We start from the raw sequence: 8,648 nt of genomic DNA, 5'->3' as shown, positions 1-8,648 counted from the left end.
AATGGAGCTGGAGAGATTATGCTAAGTGAAATAAGCCAGTCAACGAAGGAAAAATATCACATGATCTCACTCATTCATGGATAATAAAGACCATTATAAACTTTTGAACAATAGATACAGAGGCAGAGCTGCCTCAAACAGATTGTCAAACTGCAGCGCAAAGGCGGGGGAGGGTTGGGGGGCAGGAGGGAGGGGGGTAAGAGATCAACCAAAGGACTTGTATGCATGCATATAAGCATAATCAATGGACATAAGACACTGGGGGATAGGGGAGGCTAGGGGACTGTCTAGGGCGGGGGGGAAAAATGGACACATATGTAATACCCTTTGTAATAAAAAATTTTAAAAAAATCTACATATATGTATTTCAGGAGTGTTTTATGGTTATATAAATACTAGAGGCCTGATACACGAAATTCATGCAAGAGTAGACCTTCCAGCTTCCCTCTGGCACCTGGGACCCAGGCTTGCTTCCCTCCAGCAGCCAGCAAGCACCAGGGAGCTGGGCTTCTCTCTGGCCCCGGCTTTGTCCGGAAGGACATCTGGTCTAATTAGCGTATTACCCTTTTATTATTATAGATACATTTTGGACATTTCTTCTTAAGTTTATCTAAATGACTTATTTTTGTTTACTATTTTAAGTGGCATCTTATCTTCTATAATGTCTCCTAATCAGCTTTTGTTTGTGTATATGAATGCTGTTTATTTTTGAATGTTAATTTATTAGCTATATATAAACATATACAAATAAATGCTGATAACTGATAAATGATAGTTTGATAGATAATAAATAGATGATAGACTCATCATCCATAAGTAGAGGTATTTCTGCTTTTTTTCCAATTCTTACACTTCTGTTTATCTGGTCTTTCCTCATTACATTGACTAACATTCTAGAAATATTTAAAATAGTTCTGGGCATCCCGTTAGTGAGAAGGATGTTAGTGTTTTCTTGTTAAGTAAGATTCTGGCTCTTAGACTGAGGCACACACTTTTTGTTATACAGTTCATTACACTGGGGTGATGACCATTGGTTCCTATTTTTAAGAATTTTTAACATGAATGAATGTTGTATTTTGCAAAATAACTTTTTTTTACTTAAATGCACTTTGTCTCCCTAGAACTATTTCCCAACTTAGCCTCCAGAATGTATTTTGTTTCTCTTCCTGCCACCCTTGTTTTTCTTCCTTATAGTCCTAAAGTTATAGTTCTAAAGTATTTTTTTAAAAAATATTTTTTGTTGATTTCAGAGAAGGGAGAGGAAGAGATATTGAAACATCAAATTCTACAGAGAATCATTGATGGGCTGCATCCTGCACACTCCCTACTGGGGATCAAGCTTGTCACCAGGGTATGTGCCCTGACTGGAAATCAAAGTGTGACCTCCTGGTTCATAGGTCAGTGCTCAACCCACACTGGCTGGGCCCACAGTCCTAAAGTATTTGATTTCCAAAGTATGAATGGCACAGGGGTCATCCCCCTATTATCTTACCTATCTGTGCTCACTCTTTACATGATCTTATCCAGGCTTCTGACTTTACATAGTATCTATACACTGATAATTGCCAAATTCATCTCGCGCAGGCTTAGATGAACACATCTTTCTGCTTACACACCTTCTTCCCTTGTATATCTAACAGCTATCTTCAACCGGACTGAATTTTTGACTTTTTCTACCTCAAAATTGCTTCTCATCCAGGTATCCTTCTCTCAATTATCTTATTTTTTACAAACATTTATATGGGACATCCTATGCACCTGACATTTTTCTAAGTGATTAATTCATTTAATACTCATAATAACTCTGTAAGGTGGGAATTATGCCCATTTTATCAAAGGAAATATTGAGGCATGGAGAAAATAAATGGCTCATCTATTATTTTATTTACTAGGTAAAGCTCTAAGGTAAAATGTGGGCAGTTAGGGACAGTTAGACTGCACAATGTATGCTCTTTACCATCACATAATGAGCTCTTCTGCTTGCCCAGACCAATGAATTGGAGTTATTCTTGTCTTTTCTATTTTCTTTAAATCCCACATCTAATGTTGTACAAATCCTAATAACTCTTCCATCAAAATATATCCAGAATCTGAATATTCTTCCCCTAACCCATGCTTAGCAGTTTGGTTTAAACTACCATAATTTCTCACCTATATTATTTAAATGGCTACAAACTAGTTTCATGCCTTCACACTTTCTGCTTTTACAATGTATTCTCCACATGTTTCATTTAAAACATACATGAGACTACATAAGTTCTCATCTGTCCTCCATTCAAAACCCTTTATAGTCTTCACAAATCACTTAGTAAAAGAGCATCTCCACAGACATTTCCCAGCCTTATTAACTTTGTCACTTCCTCTACACCCATCACACTGGTATTCTTTTTTTTTTAACCTACTTTTTAATTTAAAAGCATACACATATAAATCTAATTTTACAAGATTACATGTATGTATATATCAAATATATCAAACATATTTAAATGCTCGCCCTTGAGAAGGGCTGGAGAGAAGAAAGGGGTCAGGCATTAGGATTTAAAGGCAAAAGGGAAAAAAAAGTGAAAAGATATAAAAAATAGAGGGCCTTGCATGGGCCAATGAGAGTGTGCTGTGTGCCACACTGACCTACCTATGGTGCCTTAAATGCACCTAATACACTCTCTACTCAGAAATTTTGCCAGTTGCTCTTCCCTCTGCCCAGCACATCTTTTTCTTAGAAATGTTCATTTCTATATTTTTGATCTATTTCCTTTAATAATTCTATATTTGTTGTCACCTTCTGAAGAATCTTTATTAAATGTCTTTTTATAAAATAGAAATTACCCTAACCTGCCTTTTTATAGCATTTAATTATCTGAAATATTATATATGTGTATTTGCTTTGTTATTGTTTATTTTCAAAATATGCCAATTAGATACTGTGATTGTTTTGATGTTGGACCTCCGCTATTGGTCAAAGATTAAGTGCTCAGTAATTATTAGGTTAAAGAATAAATAATATGCATGGTTCCCTTAGCTCTTCGGACCGAGCATTGCGTGGTGCTCATATATCATGGAGCACCATTTGGAGACTGAGTTAAATATTAGACAATGGTGTTTTATTTAAACTTGATGAGAAACCCACCAATTCCTATTTTGCTTTGATTGTTGATTAGCTAAATTATGGCATTGACTTAAGTCAGTTTTATTCTGCTTCAATTTACTTGTGTCCAAACTGCATCTAGAATATATTTCTTTTTCTTTATCCAAACTCAACCAGACTCTGTGTTATACAGAATAAATACCTCTTAGATATTGGTCTACTTTCCCCCCCACTTATCTTTAACAAAGGTTGGCTAATAGATTTGAACTTTTAAACAAACCAATGGATTAATTTGAAGCTAAGAAGAAGTAGTGCATTGAAATGGTTTAGGTGGCTTAATCAGGGCTTGATAGAGTGTCTTTAATAAGTAACGATTGCCTAAGGCCAGAAACAGTGAGTGACAGCATGAGTGACAGGCATTTTTAAACCTTGACTTAGAAGGTAAGTTTTTGAGAGAACATATTGTATACTAAAGGTCCAATGCACAATTAAATCGTGCGGGTTGGGTCCCTAGGCCTAGCCTCCTGTGATCAGGGCCATCTTCTGCCCATTAACCAGTCCCCAGGCCAAACGCTGCCTCTGCTGCTGGGTTGTCAGGCCATTGGGATCACCAGCTCATCCCCAGCTGCTCTGGGGCTCAGGCCTGTGGGAAAGTGGGCGCTGAAGACTTCACCTCCATGTGTGTGCGCTGGGCCACTGATGGATTGTGCTGCCTACTCAGGCTGCTCTTACCGGGCCCAGCCATCGCTGCTGCTGGAGGCTGCACTGGGTCTTGAGGTGCTGCTGGAGGCTGCGGGGTGCACCCATGACCTACCTGCCCCAGCGTGAGCGGCTCTAAGCGGGCAGCATGTTCCATCAGCAGCTAGTCCGGCACACGTGCATGGAGGTGAAGTTGCCAGAGCCCGCTTTGAGCCGCTGGAGATGAGCTGGTGATCTCAATGGCCTGACAGCCAGTCTGGTCCTCCTACCACCCACCCCAATTCCCCTGTTCACCATTGCTGATCCATCAGAGCCTACAGGGCGGGGTGGGGGGACCAAGAGGTCAGCAGTTTAGCCCGCTCACCAGTTGCCAGTCCCGACCTGTCCCCCCGCTTGCAGGCAGGGGGAGGGATCCAGAGTGGTCAATGCCACCTCATGGCGACCAGTTGTTTGGTCGTTCTGGTCATGAGGGACACTGGTCTTTTATATATCTTAGATACTCCATGTATATTTGTTTTGCATGAATTATTATTTAATGAATTATTCTATGAATGCTAATGGAAACTTATTTGTATCCAGAGCATGAATCTCATGCCTCTGTTTCCTAGGCAACTTTTCCCTTTATAAGAGTAAAATATCATTAATCCCTATAATATTGCTAAATAAATCTTTCTGTGTCACCCAAATGTCACCTGTTTATATATCATAAAATAGAATTCTGCAAGTTATCTTATGGAAAAAAAAGCATCTTTTTTTTTAGCTGTATACGCATCTAGTGCAAAATAAAAATAATTTTATTTCTCTTGGAGTTAATAGGTGTTATAATTCACCTCAAAATAATATATAAAGCACTGCTAAAATCCATTAGGTCAGTGTGAATTTTTTTTTGAACTCAATGGAAGTTCACTTGTTATTTTCCTTACTGATAAAAATCGTACTGCTGACAGGAATGAGAGGAGATATAGGTGAAGAATTCATAGTGCCTAATTTTTAAATGAAAGTTTTTCAATGGGTTGTCTCATTCTCAAAACAATAACATAATATACCAAAGGATACAGGAACATGTTCAGTATATTTCCACTGGCCTCTAGGACAGTGATTTGAAGTAGCAAGTGAAAAGTACTGTATGTTTCTGTGTATAAGACACACCCCAATTTTTTAACCCAAAATTAAGAAATCAATATTTTAAACAAAAAACAGAACCCATTTTTATTTAGTAATTTGGTAATGTTTACATACCAGTACTATGATATTATGCAGCTCATCACTTTATTCAGCCTCTGTTGCATCACTGCTCTCTTTTTCATCACTATTAGTTCCAGACATATCAATTTCTTCAGCTTCTATTGTATCACTGCTGTTTTCTGAGTCACTGTCTATATACGTGAGATCATCCTCATAAACTGGTGGTGTTTTCTGAGGTAACTTTGTTCATGTTCCCATGGCCAACCCTTCTTTCCTCATGGAATTGAAGCACCATTTTCCCTTTCCTGTAAAATCAACAATGTTCATTCTGCTTGCAGACATTCTTGCCTGAAATTGAATAAGTTTGGCTGACACACATAAGCCACTCTGGTGCTGCTCCATAATCCAAGTCTTAAGCCTCTGCTCCAGGTTTTCTCATTTTGCTGGTTTTTTTCTTAAGGCCTTTTTCTTTTTGGCATCCTAAGGAATTGTTCTTCCTGTTTTCTCCATTGTCTGATCAGACACTCAGTGGGAGGAGGTTCATATTGTCTTTCTGCAGCTCTGTTTCCACGCTCTTTTGCATAGCTGATTACATTCAGTTTGAATTTTGCAGAGTAAGACAATCACTTACCAGTATTTAGTATCTTTTTATTTTTTGACATCTTTTTTTTTAAATATAGTTTATTAATTTTTTACAGAAAGGAAGGGAGAGAGTTAGAGAGTTAGAAACATTGATGAGAGAGAGACATCGATCAGCTGCCTCCTGCACATCTCCCACCGGGGATGTGCCCGCAACCAAGGTACACGCCCTTGACCGGAATCGAATCTGAGACCTTTCAGTCCGCAGGCCGACGCTCTATCCACTGAGCCAAACCGGTTTCGGCTATTTTTTGACATCTTTATGGGCTCTGAACGCTCTGGTCCCTGTTGCATCGGCTACTGTCCACCTCCACCTCCAATTAGGACATCAGCTGACGTCAGTAATAATAATGTTTGTGATTGGAGGAAGTCTGTTTGACAAGGTATGGGCAGCTAGGCACCCTCCCGGCTCCCTTCTCAGCTAACTTCCGTGTATAAGATGCCTCTTGATTTTCCGTCTAAGGATTTTAGAAAAAAATAGCGTCTTATACATGGAAAAATATGGTACTCAATTTCAAAGCATTAACTAAACTTCAACATGAAATTAGCTTTTGAGTTTATGTGTACGTGTGTTGTGATTAATTATTTTTTTCCCCAAGTTCTCAGTCTAATTCTTGTTTTGGATGATTTTTAACAAATTCCATTTAACTAAATGTAGCCATAGTTATAGACCTTGTTTCTATAGTCTCTATGGGATTACTTGTTTTTACCTCAAAAAGCAAATGAATCATTCATAATAGCCAATGAATGCTTAAACAATCTGTTAGTAATTATATATTTTTTATCATTTCTTCTTTTTATCAGAGTACATCAATCCATCAAATCTGTCAGCCAAGCTACTAGTAATATGATATAAATGCTGTCATCTCTAAATAAAAAAACTTCATGAGTGTGGTGGAGTTTGGCAGTTAGCATGTTGTAATGCAGGTCTGATTTTGAAGATTTGTGATAAGTATAAGACATTTGAATTTAGCCATATTTGGTAGCACTGGATTCAAATCCCAGCTTTGTTATTTATTCCATGACTTCTCTAAGTCTCAGTTTCTTCATTTATAAAGTGGAGACAAAAGTAGCTAGTTTGCAGAAGTGTTAGTTATAGTGGAAATTTCACTGTAACACAGGCTTGAGCCCCCAATGATCCAGAAATGTGGTTTTAAAGGAATTTTCCTCCACTTAGTGTAGCAAAGTTTGGATTTTCAATGGTTCCAAGAATAGACCTCTTTCAGTTTGTGTTTCCTTCCCTGATATCAAGGTCCTTTAAAAAATTATCTTTGCCTAACCAGTTTGGCTGAGTGAATAGAGCATCGGCCTGCAGGCTGAAGGGTTCCAGGTTTGATTCTGGTCAAGTCACAAGCGTAACTTTTTCTTCATTTGAATGACATAGTGGTATTCCATTGTGTAAATGTACCACAGCTTTTTTATTCACTCATCTACTAATGGGTACCTGGGCTATTTCCAGATCTTGGCTATTGTAAATAATGCTTCTATGAACATAGAGGTACATACATTCCTTCTGATTGGAGTTAGGGTCTCTCAGGATATATTACTAGAAGTAGGATCACTGGATCACATGGCAGTACTGTATTTAATTTTTTGAGGAAACACCATACTCTTTTCCATAGTGGCTGCACCAGGCTACATTCCCACCAGCAGTGTACTAGGGTTCCTTTTTCTCCACATCCTCACCAGCACTTGTCGTTTGTTGATTTGTTGATGGTAGCAATTCTGACAGATGTGAGGTGTTTCCATACTTCTGTTCCATGCTTCTATTGTCTTTTTAATTTGCATCTCTCTGATGATCAGTGACTTTGAGCATTTTTTCATATGCCTCTTGGCCATCTGTATGTCTGCTTTGGAGAAGTGTCTATTTAGTTCCTTTGTGCATTTCTTAATTGGATGTTTGTCTTCTTTTATTAAATTGTATGAGTTCCTCATATATTTTACATATTAACTCTTTATCAGATATTTTATTGCCAAATATGTTCTCCCATACAGTGGGATCCCAAACTGATGAATAACATAGATCCAGATACGTAGAAGCATGGAACAGACTGTGGAATCTCAGAGGGAAGGCAGAGGTGGGGGAGTGGGAAGAGATCAACCAAAGAACTTGTATGCATATATTTATAATCAATAGTCACAGACAATAGGGTGGTGAAGGTCTGGGGTGGGGGACAGGGGTGTTCTAGAAGGAACCCATAGGGGGGAAAGAGGAAACAAAAAGATTTAATTTTAAAAAAGTAAAGAGAAAAGAGAAAGTCCCCACCATTATCACTCTGTATTCTCTTATTCTAACATTGTTTATCTGCCCTCACTTGAGTATAAACTCCAGGAGGACCAGGATTTCATTTTGTTCACAGCTGTATTCCCAATTCTCAAAAGAGTATGGAACCATATGAAAATTTGTTAAATAAATTTTCTCAACACAGAAGTATCAAGCACAGATTTCATAGTATGAGTAACTAAACAATCATCTGTAGATAAAATGAGTAATATCTAACTTTTACTAATGAACTTGAGACAGAGTTCCAGGGATTTGCTAGAGATTACACAATGAAAAAATAAAACCAAGTCCAGAGACCTAGTTTTCATAGTTACTTCTTTTTCCATTTTTCTTACATCTTGTAAGAAAGAATCAGCTGGACACATTTCCCAAACATAAATCCATAAAGTTTCTGATACTGACAACAGGGCAGAGTAACAAACTGCTTTATTTATAAGAAATTATGCTCAGAGGGGGGGGAAATCCATGTGGTAGAGACTTGAGTGTGATGTAGCAGAGCTTGGAGGATATGTCACAGCACAGTCAGAATTCAGCTTTCACATCCCTTCTAGAATGTCAGGAGGCATTATGCATTGTTAAAGACCTGCCAGCTCCTTCCTCAAGGAGATGCCATCTCTGTGATGGGTGAAGCAATTTTCTCTGCTGATTTGATCTTTCTTCAGCCCATGAATTCTCTGGGAATATGAGTGCATGATATTATGAGTGTCAACTGTTCAAAACAATAACTAGCTATTCATGCCATTCAAATAAATAAAT

The sequence above is a fragment of the Myotis davidii genome, unplaced genomic scaffold (assembly GCF_000327345.1).
Source record: "Myotis davidii unplaced genomic scaffold, ASM32734v1 scaffold704, whole genome shotgun sequence".
Lineage (NCBI taxonomy): Eukaryota > Metazoa > Chordata > Mammalia > Chiroptera > Vespertilionidae > Myotis > Myotis davidii.
This window is presented reverse-complemented; position numbering follows the sequence as displayed.